This window comes from Hetaerina americana, unplaced genomic scaffold (assembly GCF_022747635.1).
Source record: "Hetaerina americana unplaced genomic scaffold, ioHetAmer1.1.p SCAF_96, whole genome shotgun sequence".
NCBI classification, from domain to species: Eukaryota; Metazoa; Arthropoda; class Insecta; order Odonata; family Calopterygidae; genus Hetaerina; species Hetaerina americana.
The window spans coordinates 619,293-635,000 of NW_027287605.1; positions in this window are offsets into that span (position 1 = coordinate 619,293).

Sequence of the window (15,708 nt, forward strand, 5' to 3'; positions counted from 1 at the left end):
TCAACTTCTCCTGTCATGCATTAATACTGACCAATGTTGAAAGAGCATCTACAAAGAAATGTTACTCGGCTACCTACTACTTGATTTTATAAAAGGCTTAAATTCTCTGAGCGAGTTCTCTCTATGATCAACGCTTACCTGGCTTTGGGAGGCCATTCATGTTTTATTGCAGTACATGTCAGATATTTCCCTTATTTTGGTGTCAGTTATGACTTGCAGGATAAAAAGTCTTCATCTATGAGGCCCAATGTCCGAAAGGTTTCTAGTAAATTTATAACTGCGGCTATGCAGCCACATTAATACAATATAACATAGCCTTGAGTAAGATGTGAACGGAATTCGTTCTTATATCTATCATCTATTGATGTTAGGCAGGATCATTACGATACAACATATGGGTGCTCCCCACAAGCGCCACCCTCACCTACCCTCACACTCAACATGGGTTCCTCCCATGAGCTGTGTCAAGTTGAAGAGAATGCGGCTAGATTTGCTGTTCCGGCATATGAAGCGGTTAGGCTTACATGTGGTCAACATGACGAACGCGTTGTTTCAACCAACATTTAGTTAACTCAAAAGAGTTCGAGGTGATAAAAACAACTTGAAGCAAAGCAATAAATATCAAATTATAAACAATTTCAGGGGCAAAATCAGTCACCTTCTTGAGTGAGCATACCCACCAACAAAATACTGACCTAAAATCGTTGTTCAAAACTAGATTCCATGCAATTAGCTACCATAAAGGATACAAACAAAATTGAAAAAGTGTTGGTAATGCAAAATAGTACAGGGTCTGTTAAAAAAGATGAAACTGTTTGAAATAATGCTTGATTTTATTAGTTACCCTTCAAGTATGCTTATCGCCTTCAAAATACTGCCCTTGGCTGCCAATGCAACGCTGCCAACGTTTTTTCCAACTTTCGAATGTCACCTGGAACGCTTATTTCGGGATTGTATTTAATTCTGCTGTACGGTTTCGTTGGATGTCTTCAACAGTGTTAAATCGGTGTTCTTTCAAGGTGGATTTTAACTTATATATTTTTCAAAAATCCACTGGGGCAACATTTGAAGAAAGGGTGGATGTTGACTCCCCGGTGTGCTGTTGTTGGCCTAAAACTCGGTAACATTTTATAATGTTTGCTCCGGTAAGTTTCGCGATGAGAGCACCAAGACTTGGTTTCCCACATTTATAGTCTCTTCTGCAACATGCCATAACGATCAGCGAAAATGATCAGCATCACCTTCTCGTTCAATCGTGACATCCTAGCTTTTTTAGGTCGTGGGGAAGATGGTCCCTTATACTGTGAAGACTGGATTTTGGTTTCTATATCATGACCATAAACGCAAGTTTCGTCGCCTGTTGTTTTCAAGAATTTTTGGTCGTCGTTTAAATGATCGAGAAGTTCCTGGCTGATGACAAGACCTTTTTGCCTCTGTTGATCCGTTAACACTCGCGGCACAAATTTGGACGTGACGCGCAGCATACCCAAAAGTTCTACAAGTATTCGCCTACTGACTCTCAAACATCTACACTAAGGAGTTGACTATATGGGAATTTGCAATCATGCCCCAATTAAAAGTAAATTACATGAAAATGTTGTGGATGAAAGGTCGATAATTCGAGTCCAGGTCAGATATTCAAAAACACCCTATATCCTTCCATCATTACATTCCTACCTAAAAATTCCTACGATAAAACGCAAAGCGTCACCGAAATGCTCATGGATTTGGGGTGGGAATCGTTGGCAGAGAGACGATTCAATGCAAGATTGAAATTATTAAATAAATTCAGATCCGCATGTTTCAGCACCGAGGTCTCGCAAATTATTCGTACTCCTACATACATTGGTCGCTTGGATCAGGCATATAAAATTCGGGAAATAGACGCCAGAACTTTTTACGTCAGAATATGTATCAGAAAACGATACGGTTAAAGAATAGAATATTATAGTCTCTTGATGGTATCTTGACTCCGAGCCTTCGACATTTATTCTCAATTGCACCCAGAACGATGCCGCATCCACGCACAAGCTCACCCCGACCCCACACCGTCATGCATCCCGACCCATCAATGCACTCCCTCCAGTACAAGTCGGGCGACGTGGGTTTCCAACACACAAATGGGTTGATGAGTGCACCGATGCCGACCCGCGTTCCCCATGCGCATGCGTCGCGAAAATGAAACAAGAGGGGCCGGAAAAAAAACGGAAGTACGTGAAAGAATTCTTCTCCGCGCGCGCATTTCGTGCGTTTCAGAATGCCGCCCCGAATTCCTCCTCTCCCTGTCTCCCTCTCTCTCATTCCCCCATCCATCCCGACACCTCGAGCACGGCTCCCCTCCCTCTCAATACCGTTTGCGTGGCCCTATTACGTGAGCCCTCCCGCGTGCGTCACGCTCAGGACTATCGGCTCTTTTCAAAGGGAGATAGAGGGAGAGTGACAAGAGAGACGATTGGAGGATATGAGTTGGGGGAGAGAGAGTGAGAGAGGGGTGTGGAGAACCACTCGTGAGGGTCCCCGGATCGATACTCGACGTGTGCGGCGAGATAGAAAGGAGGGGAGTATCTGGATGATGCGGGCGACGGGGAAGGAGTGGGGTGGCGGGCCTGTGAGGGGACAAGGGGTAGGGGAAGTGGTGGTATTGGCCACCGACTGGACACTCGCAAGCAACCCCCGCATTTCTCCTATTTTTCGCTCTCCTCTCTCCCCATACCAGGGATCTATAACCAATTTATCGCCTCTCACTCCTTTGTTTTTTAAACTTCTCCATCAAACCTTCAACTTTTTGTCCTTAAAATTATTTTACACCCTTATCAAATTGTATTCAAAAGTGACACTAAGGATTTAGGTCATATCAAAACTTAGGAAACAAAGTGACGCAGGGCACATGTATGCTATCGAGGGACTTGACCAACTCCCAATTATATCGCCGGTTTATGTGTACTACGCGGCCAAAATTAGATCAATGTGTTTGTCAGTTTGCTAGATTCAAGGCCACCTCTGGCAATACATTTTTCACCTTTATTTTAGGTACAAAATACTTGTGGAACGAAGTCATAATAAACCTACGCCCGTCGGAGTCGACATACCCTAAAAAAATCAAAATAATATATCATAGAAGATATTCATTTTTAACTTGTCTTTGTGCACTTCAGTGTTACTTATCTTTGGGAAAAACCCCCTCCCAAAGATGACACTTTTTTGCCCTATTCCAACCGTTTCAATTCAATTCCAAGCTATTCCTTCTCATAGTTAACGACCTGAACAATAACTTAAAACATATTTTTCGACGGTTCTAAGGCCATTAGTATGTTAATTGGTAGAAATTGAAGTCTAATTTTTCAAGCTCTGCGGATGTTAATGCTCCATTTTTCCCATTATTATGGCATTGACTTCAAGTTCAGGTCTTGCTGTGAAATTGTGAGTGGATTTGGGATAAAAAGTAAGTCTTGTAAGGAGTTTTATCCGTTTGGGAAGTTGACAGGAGCTTACTTAACTGCGTTATATTTTCATAATATGGAGATTCCCTCCTTCCCCTGTTTCATAGGGTTTGCTTTTAAAAGCAAACCCTATGAAACAGGAGAAGGAGAAACCAACGAGCAAAATTTCAGCTTCAATTGGTTCCTCCACTCCACTTCGGGTCCTCGATTCATATCTCGCTCTTATCACTTAACGATTGTTAGAATATCCTGAGTAATGCTCACTTTTGGCCGTCGCAAATTATGAATACTACTGCTACAGTTGTTTGAAGGGTATCGTTATCCTCTGATAGAAACCTCTAATTCGGATCCTCGTGCCCATCACTCCCAAGCCGTTTCGACTCTACCCCACTCCAAATTTTACTTGTATACCTAGCTATCGAGCATATACTCTAGCTATTCTTGTATATCAGCCTAGCTGGCATTTCTCGTCTGTAAAGAATATGTGTACTTTGAAAAAGTGGAATATTAAAATTTAAATGACCAAATTTTCTCCGAAGAAAAATCTGTCAATTGGATTGATTTCTATATCGGAGTGACATCGGCTGCTTGAATTTGCATGCCTTGCGCATCCGATAAATGAATTTCTCCGTCAGAACGGAGCGCATGTGTTCATCAATTAGTGATCAGATTTCGCACAGCTGCGTTAGACGTATACTTGTAGAGAACTCAGTTCGTAGGGAGCTGGAAGGATACTACCTCGGGTAAGAGGGCAGGGGCAGGCTCCCCTCGCAGCTTATCGAGCGATGGTTATGCATTCTGGCTATCGACTGTAGACAACGCCCCCTGGCTTCCACATACAACCCCAATCCCCTCTTTTGCCATCTCCGCATTAGGATCTCCGTACCCACAACCACGCTGTTACTTTCTCCAACATATGCCATGCACGAGTATTCCACGCAACCAGTCGTCGACCCTCGTCTCCACGCTCTTCTAATGACGTAGTATTTGGCACTGGACGAGAAAGAGAAGAGTGATACCAAGGGATAAGGGTGGAGAGGACCCAGAGTGCAGCGTACATATTCTCTGGCATGAGTTTTTCAATAGCTCAACGTATGAATTCGTGATTCCGAATCGATGTGCTGGAAACGCAACTATATTAAAACGAATGAAATGAAGTTCTACCTTCTTCCTGCACTAGGCCTTTTCAGTACGTGGTGATATAATCGAAGCCCGATGTTTTTGAGTCGATTATTAGAGAACGCATTCGATTAGATTTATAATTATTTTGGTAGCCGTTTTGATCCATGCTCAAATCGTTCCGTTTCATATCCGTACTTGATATTCTACCACCAGAAAACTTGATTCATAGAATTTCATTTTTAACCCTTCTTTTTCCTGTAGCGAATGTCATTTGGGTGAAGTGAGAAGTTGCCAACACCTTCGTTTTCATTTCGTTAATGTTTTCGTCAAGGTATTATTGTATTTATTCTAGGTTAAATGGTTTTCGCGGACACGATATTGAATATGACTGTATCCCAGTCTGTAATAGTTACCAAATGGAATTTCAATTGATTATTCGTCCGTGACATTTGGAGATTTCCCTCCCCCAAACTCTTCGAAAAACCAGACTACATTTAGTGTCTTTCAGTAAGTCATATACCTAGAGACCATATGGCCTGGTTCTTTAAATAGTCAGTAACAAGAAGAAATCATAAATGTTATTCCTTTCTCATTGCTATTCTCTATTGAAAGTGGCAAAATTTATTTCATTTAATCAATCGTGATTGATTGGAAAATCTGTTAATTTCACATATGAATACATAATGAAGCCAATTTTCTCACAATATTTGTATTTTCGTTGCAATTCTATTGCAAAATGATCTGGTTTTTGTTAACTTATTTCACTGAAAATTTTGTCATTACTATACATTACAGATACAATAATCACTGCATGAACATAAAAGTTATTAATTTTAAGTAGAAAGATAAAATAATTTTCTGGAATTTTTCATGAAAATAAGTCGCTATAGTACCTGGAATTGCAAATTTTAAGTTTATGCAATGTTTGTGTCATGTTTCCGATTGAATAACCCTTTGTATTTAGTTCTATGGGAATATTACTCATTATATAGGGCAAGAGAAATATCTCAATAATGCTTCTCTGACGTTATCGCTTGATGTTTCGATTGGTTTGTTTCCTTGTCAGTTCAAAATATCTAGACGCCACTAATGACTGGATGTAGAACATAATGATGATTTTTTGAGGAATTGTTCCATATCTTACATAAGCCATCATTTACAACAAGAAAATATATGGAGTTATTGGATGTTAATAATTTTAATTTCGAAAAATCACAATAAAAATTATACCATAAATGTGCAACTACAAACCATACAACCATTGTTCCATTCAATCTATAAAATGGAATGTACTTATTCCTCATATAATCAGTTTTGTTTAAGTCGTAAGAAAATTAGATGCAGTTCAGATACTATGGAAAGTGAAAGAATAAAATGTGCCATCCCTCCAAGGAAATTATGGGTTTTGATGACACGAATTCATTATCTGCGTAATTAATGGTTAATTCGTCATCGATTTCTCGGAAAGGGAACATGAAATAAGAGCACCACGGTTTGTTTAACCTCTTCTGAAAATATAGTTGAACTCACGGTGAAATATGAAAAAATCATGCACTTCCTTCAAGCATTCGAAGAAGGAACACTCTCCTCGAGTGTCGACATGCTTGAGAAGAACTTCATAAAAATTTCTCTTTTTCACCGACATTCCCCACGATCTTCCGCTTGTACGGAATTTACGGAAAAAGAACTTGGCATTTCTTCGTTGCGGAAAGTGTCCGCGTGTGTCATGGGGAGTCTCGACGAACTCTGTCAACTTCAGGTACGAGAGTGAAATTCGAATCTCTGAGACTGGCACCGGCGCCGACACATTTAACCGCTCTACTCGGCAAATATTTCAGCACCTCATTCCTTCAGATATTAACTCTCCTGCAAGTTTCGTGTCCCTTCTCCCGATCGTTGAATAAGTTCGTCCGTCCCTAACAACCTAATCCATACACCATCTCGAGTTACTTCGTGTCAGTGTCAATTTAAATTGAAAAATTGGACTGAATGGTTTTATTTCAAGGTAGAGCAATTTTTTACTCCTGTCGTTTTAATCAACATCTTGTTTTGAAAATAATGAATATTTCATATAAATATTTCATTTTATGGTGAATAAATAGGCGGATATAGAAGTGACACTTAATACTCTCAGGTACCAAAAGATTTGCACAGATGATTTTTTGGTTTATTTTTTCAAATATCTTAACATCGGTTTAGCAAACATATACACGAGGTAAAGTTTTCACATTTTTATGACGATAAACTTCCTATTGGGTTTTTTAAATACAAAATGTCTACGAATGTCAGTAACTCCCATTTCGAATTTACGCAAACAAATATTGATAAAAAGCAAAATTCTCTAATTCGTAAAATATATGAAAATGAATCAATGGAAATAATTTCATTTTAATAAATTTATTTCAGCGTCAAAAAACAAATTTTTTCGAAGTCCAAAGAAATCCTACAGGTTCCATCAGGAACAGAACATTTCCGTTATAATTTCTGCCATTGTAATCAATTTCTGAAATAGTATGATATTTACTCATGTTTGTCAATATAGGTCTTGTAAATTATATCAATCAATTGAGCAATACGGTTCAAAATATTTTCAAACACTTTTTGGAAAAAAACATAAGGTTATTTTTTTAAGATAGGTCCGTTTGTCATTAAAAATTTATTCACTGGAATAAGTTTTTATTCACCGTTTAGTTTTCTACAAACCTACTTTGCTATGAAATCGCCGTTCCCCGCTCAACACTTTTTTTGTCGCTGCACCAGGCTTTTAAATTTCTCAGCATAGAGGTTCGCCGCCTGGGAATTGAACCAGTTGACGATGGTGGTCTTTGTTTCAAGTGCAAGAAAAGGAAATAGTCGCCAGGTACAAAGTCAGGACTCGAGGACGGGTGATCAAAAAGTACAAAAACGCTTGTTTGCTAAACATTCTTTACTTATTCTGTTGATCGGTAAGAATTTCCGGTACCCACCTAGCCTATAATTTATAATACCCGAGCTTTTCCTTAAAAAACGCGTAAAAATAATTGTGCGTCCAACAAGAGGAAGTTTCTCCATCGAGGCATTAATCGTCAATCGGTGATAAGATCGTAGTTCTTGGTCTACTTGTTTAACGATTTCATGTGTGTGGATATTGGGGCCACCACTCCCCTCATCATGAAGGCATGTGTGCAACCATTTTTGAAGTCTTCTTATCATTGTCAAACCTTCTCTTTACTCATTACTGTACGTCCAAAATAAGATAAGGGCCCTTACTTTTCAAGCATGTATGTGTGGAATATTTGCCATGTGTATGCCGTGCAGCGTCTGTACCTCATTAGGGTGGTCATTTGAGTGGGGTATTGCGTCAAAAACACTTATAAGGAAACCACCTCATTTAATAATACGCGAAACTAAGATGATCTTAGGTCTGAAAATGAGTCCTGACAACAACGGGATCGGTACGGCCTGAAGAGCCGTGTTGTATCCTCTCACTCTGTACTATTTCACGAAATATTTCCAAGCGAAGTCGGTAGCAGTCACAAAGACGAGCACCAAACCCGTCAGAATAGGGATAAGTAACTTAAAGGTGATTTTTGGATCGGGAAATTGGTAAATATAATGGTAAGACGAAATATAGATATTTAGGGGTGTGCGATTTGAGAAGATAGGAAAGCTGGGAATACTGGAGCCATAGTTATCGAGTAATAGGCAGCGGAAGGGGAGGGAGCAAGCAAGGGGTGGTAATATCATGGAATTAAAAGGTATGAAGTAGTGTAGTACACATGGAGAAGAAGAGTGATAGAATTAAAATCCGAATCAAAGAATTTGGTCAATATTCATGTCTACATGCTGTCAAGTAATCATAGGGAGGAAGGCTTAGTTATACAGGGTATATAATGAGTTAGAGGAAATAATTCTGAGTGTTCCTAATGGTAATGATTTGATATTGATGCAGGATTTGAAAGTGATGGTAGGCGAGGGAATATTGCTATTGAGAAAGATACTGCAGTTAATTAATAAGAAATTACTACAAAGAGAAAGAAATGAAGGCCTGCACGAGCCATGGTTCAATTACGACGATCATTTGGTTTAAACGCCGTAATAAAGTCTAATAAAGTTGGTAAATGTAAAATATTCCCGGAGATTCAAAGGGATACCATTTACGTAATATTATGGTGAGGTGGATAATTTGGAAAAGCGCAATTAATTCTCACGTGTACAGAGAGCGGACGAGGACTCAGATCATAATTTAGTGCTATTGAAGTAGAGCGTAAGATAATACAAGTTTTTGTAAGTTGTAAATCAAATAAAAAAACGCGTGATAATTTGAACTCCAACAGCCTCCTTGTTAACTAACCATTTCCTTCTCGTGGATTCATTCCATCTTCGAAATGAATGAGCGCTCGGTTATTTCAGTTAAGTATTTCGCAAACGGAGCTGACAGGGTAGCCTTTCAAACCAAGGAACTTAATTACACTTCGACCCTCTTATCATCTCTATACTGTGAGTCTTTCAATCCACGGCTTCGTGAAACAAAACTGGTCAACATGCTGTAGTTTACAGCATTAACTGGTCAAGCTGTAGTTTACAGCATTAATTTAAGAGCAAGGATCAATTAATTTGCGGAATATATTTTATCCAGACCTCCAAATTATTTCTTAGTAACAATTACTTAAAAGCGATACTCCCGCGCATATGTAACAATAACTCGTTCTTTACCTCTTTTTACGTCCTCAGTCTCATCGAAAGTGCGTATTATTTTCTTGCCTCCTCCTCGCTTCCGTAGTATTCTTCCCTCTATTACCGCCTTCAGTATCCCATTGCATCTCACTATCTGCTGCATTAATTTTTCCTGCTTTCTTTACATTTCTCCCAACAATCTTCTCTAATCCCCTTCCATGGATATAACTTCGCCAATTACTTTCCCTCTCTTCCGTTTTGTTTCCTTCATTCATCTCCACATTCCCATCTTTAAAGCCTCTATCAATGCTTCAACTTTTTCCTCAACAATTATGTTTTCAAGCCATGTAAAACCACGCTTTATATTATAGCTTTTGCCTGATATCTTTACCTAAGATGCCTGACATTAATTTCCGCCTCTTAGTGAAAGCTTCCTTAACTATCGACATTCTTCCTTTAATATTCATTCTACTTTGCCTGTCTTCGCACCCATTCCATCCAGTTTCTGCACTCTTTACATGTCCTGTTACTGATCATTCCACTGTACTGACGATAGTAAGATAACATTGCTGATGAATTAATTCGCCGATTACATAGTTTGAATTAGCAAAAATTGCAGATTTTCTGTTCAAAAAGGCTCTGTATTATTTGATGAGGTTAGAAGAAGAAACTTTGTATGTTTACCTGTATTATTTCTTTAAAAAGAGTATGTTGGAGCAACTTCATGAAGTAGAGAACTGAGAATTTTGCCATGTGGGTTGCATACCAGTTTTTTTAGAAGTGCTGATTCATATCCGTAGAATTTCTCAATTCTTTTTTTGAATTGAATTTGAATTCTTTTTCAAATTTTGAATTAGTCCTCCTCGCCGTTGGGTGAATGGTTATCTACGCAAAAATGACGACGGGGAAGTAGGAGTTCACTCAAGGAAGGCAGTAAGGAAGCCCTCATGCGAGGTATTAGGTGTGTTACGTCGCAAAAGCGATTAGGGAGGGGTTGATGTAGCAGAGAAATATTGAAGCAGTAAAGTTCACATGCGAACCCTAGCCTTTTGCTGTGGAAGACGAGCACTTTAACCACCGCACTGACCCGACCCCTTGTAGATTGATGGCCCCGCTGTCAAGGGCAGAGGCCTTTAACGACGATGACGTATTTCCTGTCGAGTCGGCTCTCCCTCCTCGGTCCATTCGGGTCCACCCGACCGTAGATAGTGCCCATTGAGCCCCTTCCCTCCCCCCCCCCCACTATCCCGACTGCAATTGCCATATGTGGCAATGGATCCGGGAAAAATTAAAACGAACTTCATGATTCAGATAATAGTATCTGATGGTTTCGGGTATCTTTTGGCGAACTTTGAAAAAAATGTACATGTTGTAAATTTCGTTAGGATTCAAAATGACCATTTTATTCCTGATTCCTATTATTTTATCCCACTCCAGGCTCTATCATGCACTAATAAAAGTGAAAAATCTTCTGCTGGCACACCAACGTAGGTTTAGCGGGGTAGACGTTTTTACTTAAGCCTTTAAAGCTCAGTGAACAGACGATAAAATTGTGGTTAAAAGTATGCTGTTGTGTACGTAATATATGTTACTTAATTCCTTAATATCCTTATTATTGTCACTTTAGGTCGCTGAAGTAATTATTTTAAAGAAAAAATTGTTGAATGTATAATTTACTCAAATTTCCTGCAAGAAGCACATTACTAGCAGTACTGTTTCAAAATAACTACTGCTTTTAGCACTCTAGTTAATTTTCAAATGTTAGCTATGATAATCCATGTAGAATAGATGATTTCCAGAGATAAGTTTTGTTAAAATCATTATTTTCTATGAGATTTACGAGTACACAGGCACGCACGCTCTCGTACACGCGAAATCTACAAAATATTCTCTCACTCAGAGTAATGCTCCTGTAGAAAGTGGCCTTGATTCACGCATATTGACTGCAATATTTGATATTTGATTTGATGAATAATATTTTCGGTATTGTTTGTTTATCGACGGCATCTTATGCGAGGTTTTAAGGTTTTTCGAAGTACCACCATCAGACTCCTTCCACGACGAGAATCTACTTTTGATTATTTAAGCGTCCTTTTTATTATCGTTTGCATGTATGAAGATCCGTTTTCGGGACCACGCACCCCCTGGCTTGGCAAACTAGATCCCTGTCCCAGCGTATTCAAAAGAAATTGGAAATCTTTTTCTTTAAGTTCCGCTATTCTTCTTCAATATAGAGAAATTCCAAACCTCGCTCCTTCTCGCTTCTCAAGGATATCTAACTCGACTCTTCGATGGGAAGGCATCGTGAAAAGCTTAGAACAACAATGCCTTAAGGAATCTTCTGAGTGGTCTTCAGATTTTTGAAGAAATATGGGGATACTGTGTATTGTTATTGCTAACCCAATTAACAATGATAACTTATGTAATGCACAAAGGCAATGCACCCAATTACCGGTATTTAATGCATAGTAACATGAAATAACCTTTGCATAACCATACGCCCTAGTTCTTGGAAGAAGACTCACCTAGATGAGAAAAGAACCATGCCATCTTAAAATCAGCTGCTAATTTTTCCCTTCGCAAAAGGAAGGGAAAATATTTTCCCAGTTGGTCTCCTCCGGAGAAAAGACATTTTTTAATGAAATGAAAATTTGAAAAAAAGGAGGCTAGGACGTTGCCCAGCCACTAACAAAGCCTTGAGTATCAAATGTTATACTGCCATAGGAGAGATTTCTTTCATAATTTAATAATGCTTCATATCATAAGTTAAGAAAGAGAACTATGAAACATTTGAAAGTTACTTTAAGTTAGTAAAAATCTCGCTCCCAACTCCTGGGCGTACTCAAGGCACACACCAAGTTACCTAACCCAATGCTTGCGTTAAGCCACGCCGAGTCTGTATTTTCGAATTCAGGCATTCAACTTGGGTAATAGTTGGGAGAGTTCCCTCTTGGTATGACTCATTTAATTACGTAGAGTAACAGAATTTTGGATACGGTTTATTGGGTATATATCTAATATCAGTTTATTATGAACATTCATTTTGGCATAGGAGTTGGAGATTAAATATGGGTAAATTTGAAGTGTGTTTTTTATGATAACCATTCATGTCGATAATTTTATGAACATTATAAAAATGTGAGATTCTTGAGAGAAGTCCAAGCATGATGACAGCGAAATCAGTTTTTTTTATTAGTTCTCGAAGCAGTAAAAATATATTTTGAGCAGTGAAAGGAGGAAAGGATAATTCCTCCCTTTAAAACACCTGTGGGGTCCTGGTAATCCGGTTTCTGCATGTTGGCAGAATTTCTTAAAAGCCATTTCTTAGGGCAAGCGACATGTGACGTAGTTTGTGCTATTCCTACTGGGTGGTTAACCAGTTGACGGGATACGGAAGAGGATTAAGCTAAGGATGAAACTCGACTTCGGAATCTATTCGTGTGCTCGCCATGAAAATCGCCGAGAACAGCCAATGCTTAATCAAACACTTCCTTTGAAGCGCTCGTCATAAAGCTTTTGAGTGGAGGAATGTTACTGAAAAAACTTGCCACACTTGGCTGTCAAACCAGCGCTTTTGACATGGTTTCCCATGTAGTATTTTAACACCCTACTCATCCCATAATACTCTCTTATGGCTCTGTAATAACAGTAAAATCAGCATTATTGGCATGCTGCTTTATTAAAAATTTGATGATATTTATTTTTTGTTAAATAAGCTGATCTAATATACGTCACACAATACTATGTTGTCCATATTCAAAGATTTTGTCATTTTCCACTCACTTTATTTCAAGATTCAACGTGTTACACCGACTGCGTGTTATCTTCAAATAAAATCTGTGGAAAATTACAAAATAATTACATATGGGCATCATAAAATTTCAAAAAATGAAGCCTAAAATCGTAAAGTACAATATAATGTTTTTTTTAATTTAAAGCCTTTCGCTTACTTTTTCTTGTTTATAAGAATAATCAGAAAAAATGGAAATAGTGGCAATTTTACTATATTTTTTCCATCAATATCTTATGAGGTGCTGAATTCTAGATTTTCTTGAAGTTGCCATGGTTTGTCATATATTTGATACTTGGTTATCATGTTCAATACCGTTAAGGCTTGGAAAATAGGAAATAGGAATAAGGAAAATGTTTTGAGCAACGGAGGAGAAAAGTTAAAGCATACACTGTAAAACATCATCCGTGGAAATTAAACATTTGGGGTAAACCTATCGGTAACATGGAAAAAATATTCCTTAAATTTATCTTTTGCTTCATACTTATTTGATAGTTTAAATTCAGTGCAACCTGTTCTGCCAGTCGTGGTCATTTAATTCTGTATGATTCGGAATTATTATCTTTAATCTAGACACATTTTTTAGTTCCCTTCTATTTTCCTCCTTTTTGGATCGTTCTGAATAATGTAAGCAAAACCCCACCGCAGTCGGAAGTAGCGGAATGCTAAGAATAAATTGCGAGACCAATGTTTCCGATCGCGTTATTTGCTTCATCCACTCTCTACCCTCCCGCTTCAGATTCACATGAGAGAGGGAGAGAGGAAGGCAATAAAAAAGTGCTGGGAGGTTGGAGGGAGGGTGGTTTTGGTGTGGGGCCTGTGCACGAGTATGGAGGGTTGCGAGAGGTGTTCTGGGAGGAGGTTGTTCGGGAGAGTGGGTTTGGGGAGAAAATCCTAATGTCCCTTACGTACTCTGGCACCGTTTCAAGTGGGACGGTTGCAAGTTATGGTGCGCCTCCGGGCTCCCATTGGTCAGATGGGATGGTGCGACTCTCACCCGCCCCCTCCATTATTCCTCCTCCCATCCCTTATCCCTCCCCTACTCATTCCCCTCCCACCGCCAATTTCACCGTTCGGGTCTGGGACACTTAGTCTGTGGAGGAACTTCTTAGATAACATACCTATTTATGCTGGCTTCAGTAACCAGTCACATTCGTTATTCTAGAATAATTCAACAAAAAGAAAATTCTCCTTACCGGGTCGAATGCACGTGGAAATGGAAATAATTACTTGCATGCGTGATATGAGATCTTCAGATGGTAGGACTATAAATACAATATAAAAACAGAATATGAGGATGAAATTAAGCAGTTCCACTACCCTCGCTTCGTTATGAGGTATGTTAAATATTTCATCGAGTCTATGAAATTAATGAGAACAGTAAAAGTTTAAATGTCAATGCCTTCAACTTCAAATTATTTTTCTTAGGGAAGAGGCCTTGGATGAGATGCGCAACGAACATAAGCGTGAGCACGTGATATAAACATTAAAATTTTCTGTTTAGAAATTTTTATTCAGACATTTTTTAATTCAAGTGTTGAGCCCGTTGAGTAAAAGGACTCTCCCAAAAATAAGTAGAATGATTTTATCCACAAATATAGATGGCTGAAGTGGGGTGATTAGTGGTGGGAAAAGTAACGGGAGAGCTTGGGAAAGCAACGCGACCCGCAGCAGTTAACTGTGGGCATTTACAGTGGGCGGATATGCTGCTAGACTGAATCCCTGTTCGACAGTCATGTCACAAATCCACGATGCTTCTTTCCATGGAGCAATGCAATACGATAAAATTGTGCAGCAAACTGGGAAAATTCGGTTATGAGATCATGACAATGGTTAAGGATGCTTATGGAGATGGAGGAATGCCCCAAGGGATAGTTTTCTGCTTGCACAGGATATTCTAGGAGGGTAACAAGAAGGTTTATGATGATGAATGCCCTGAACAACCATCCACAACCCAGTGTGATGAAAACTTCCTAAAAGTAAAACACATGCTCAATTCTGATTAACCCCCAAGTGTCAGGATGTCAGCAGAAGAGTGGAATGTTCCGAAAATCGTAGTGCACTGCATGTTACATAAGATTTAGCCTTGAGAAATTGTGGCGAGATGTTCCCCAAGGTGCTGTCAGAGGACTACTTGCATGACAATATTGCCTTGGACCTTTTGAACCACGGGGTAAGGGACACGAAGTTTTTAGAATAGGTGGTTACTGGTGAGGAGACCTGGGTCTTTGAGTACGACCCAAGTATGATCCCTTTGAGTACCATTTTGGACCACTGAATTATGTCAAAGAGGCCATGATGAGGTACCTGAACGAGGGTCCTGTTAATGCCTTACAGGAAGCATACCACAACTGGCGGGGGTATTTTCATTGGTGTGTCGATACATTCGGGTGTTCTCATGAAAAATTTTACTAATTTGTACTTTGATCTACAGTAAATATTTTCCCCGATTAATTCTACTTTTTTAGAACAGACCTTATATTAAGTACGTTATTATTTACTAAATATAAGGTCCGAATGGTATAGATGTAATGTGAATGAACAAAACCCTCGCGAGCAAGAACGATATCATATCCTTGTCTAGTAAATGGTCGGGGAATATTTGAGCAATTAACTAAAGGAGAGCTGTTACTTTGAACTACCCAGACCACCTTTGGGATATAACCCAAAGAATTTGACCCAAATCGGAAAAAATGTAAT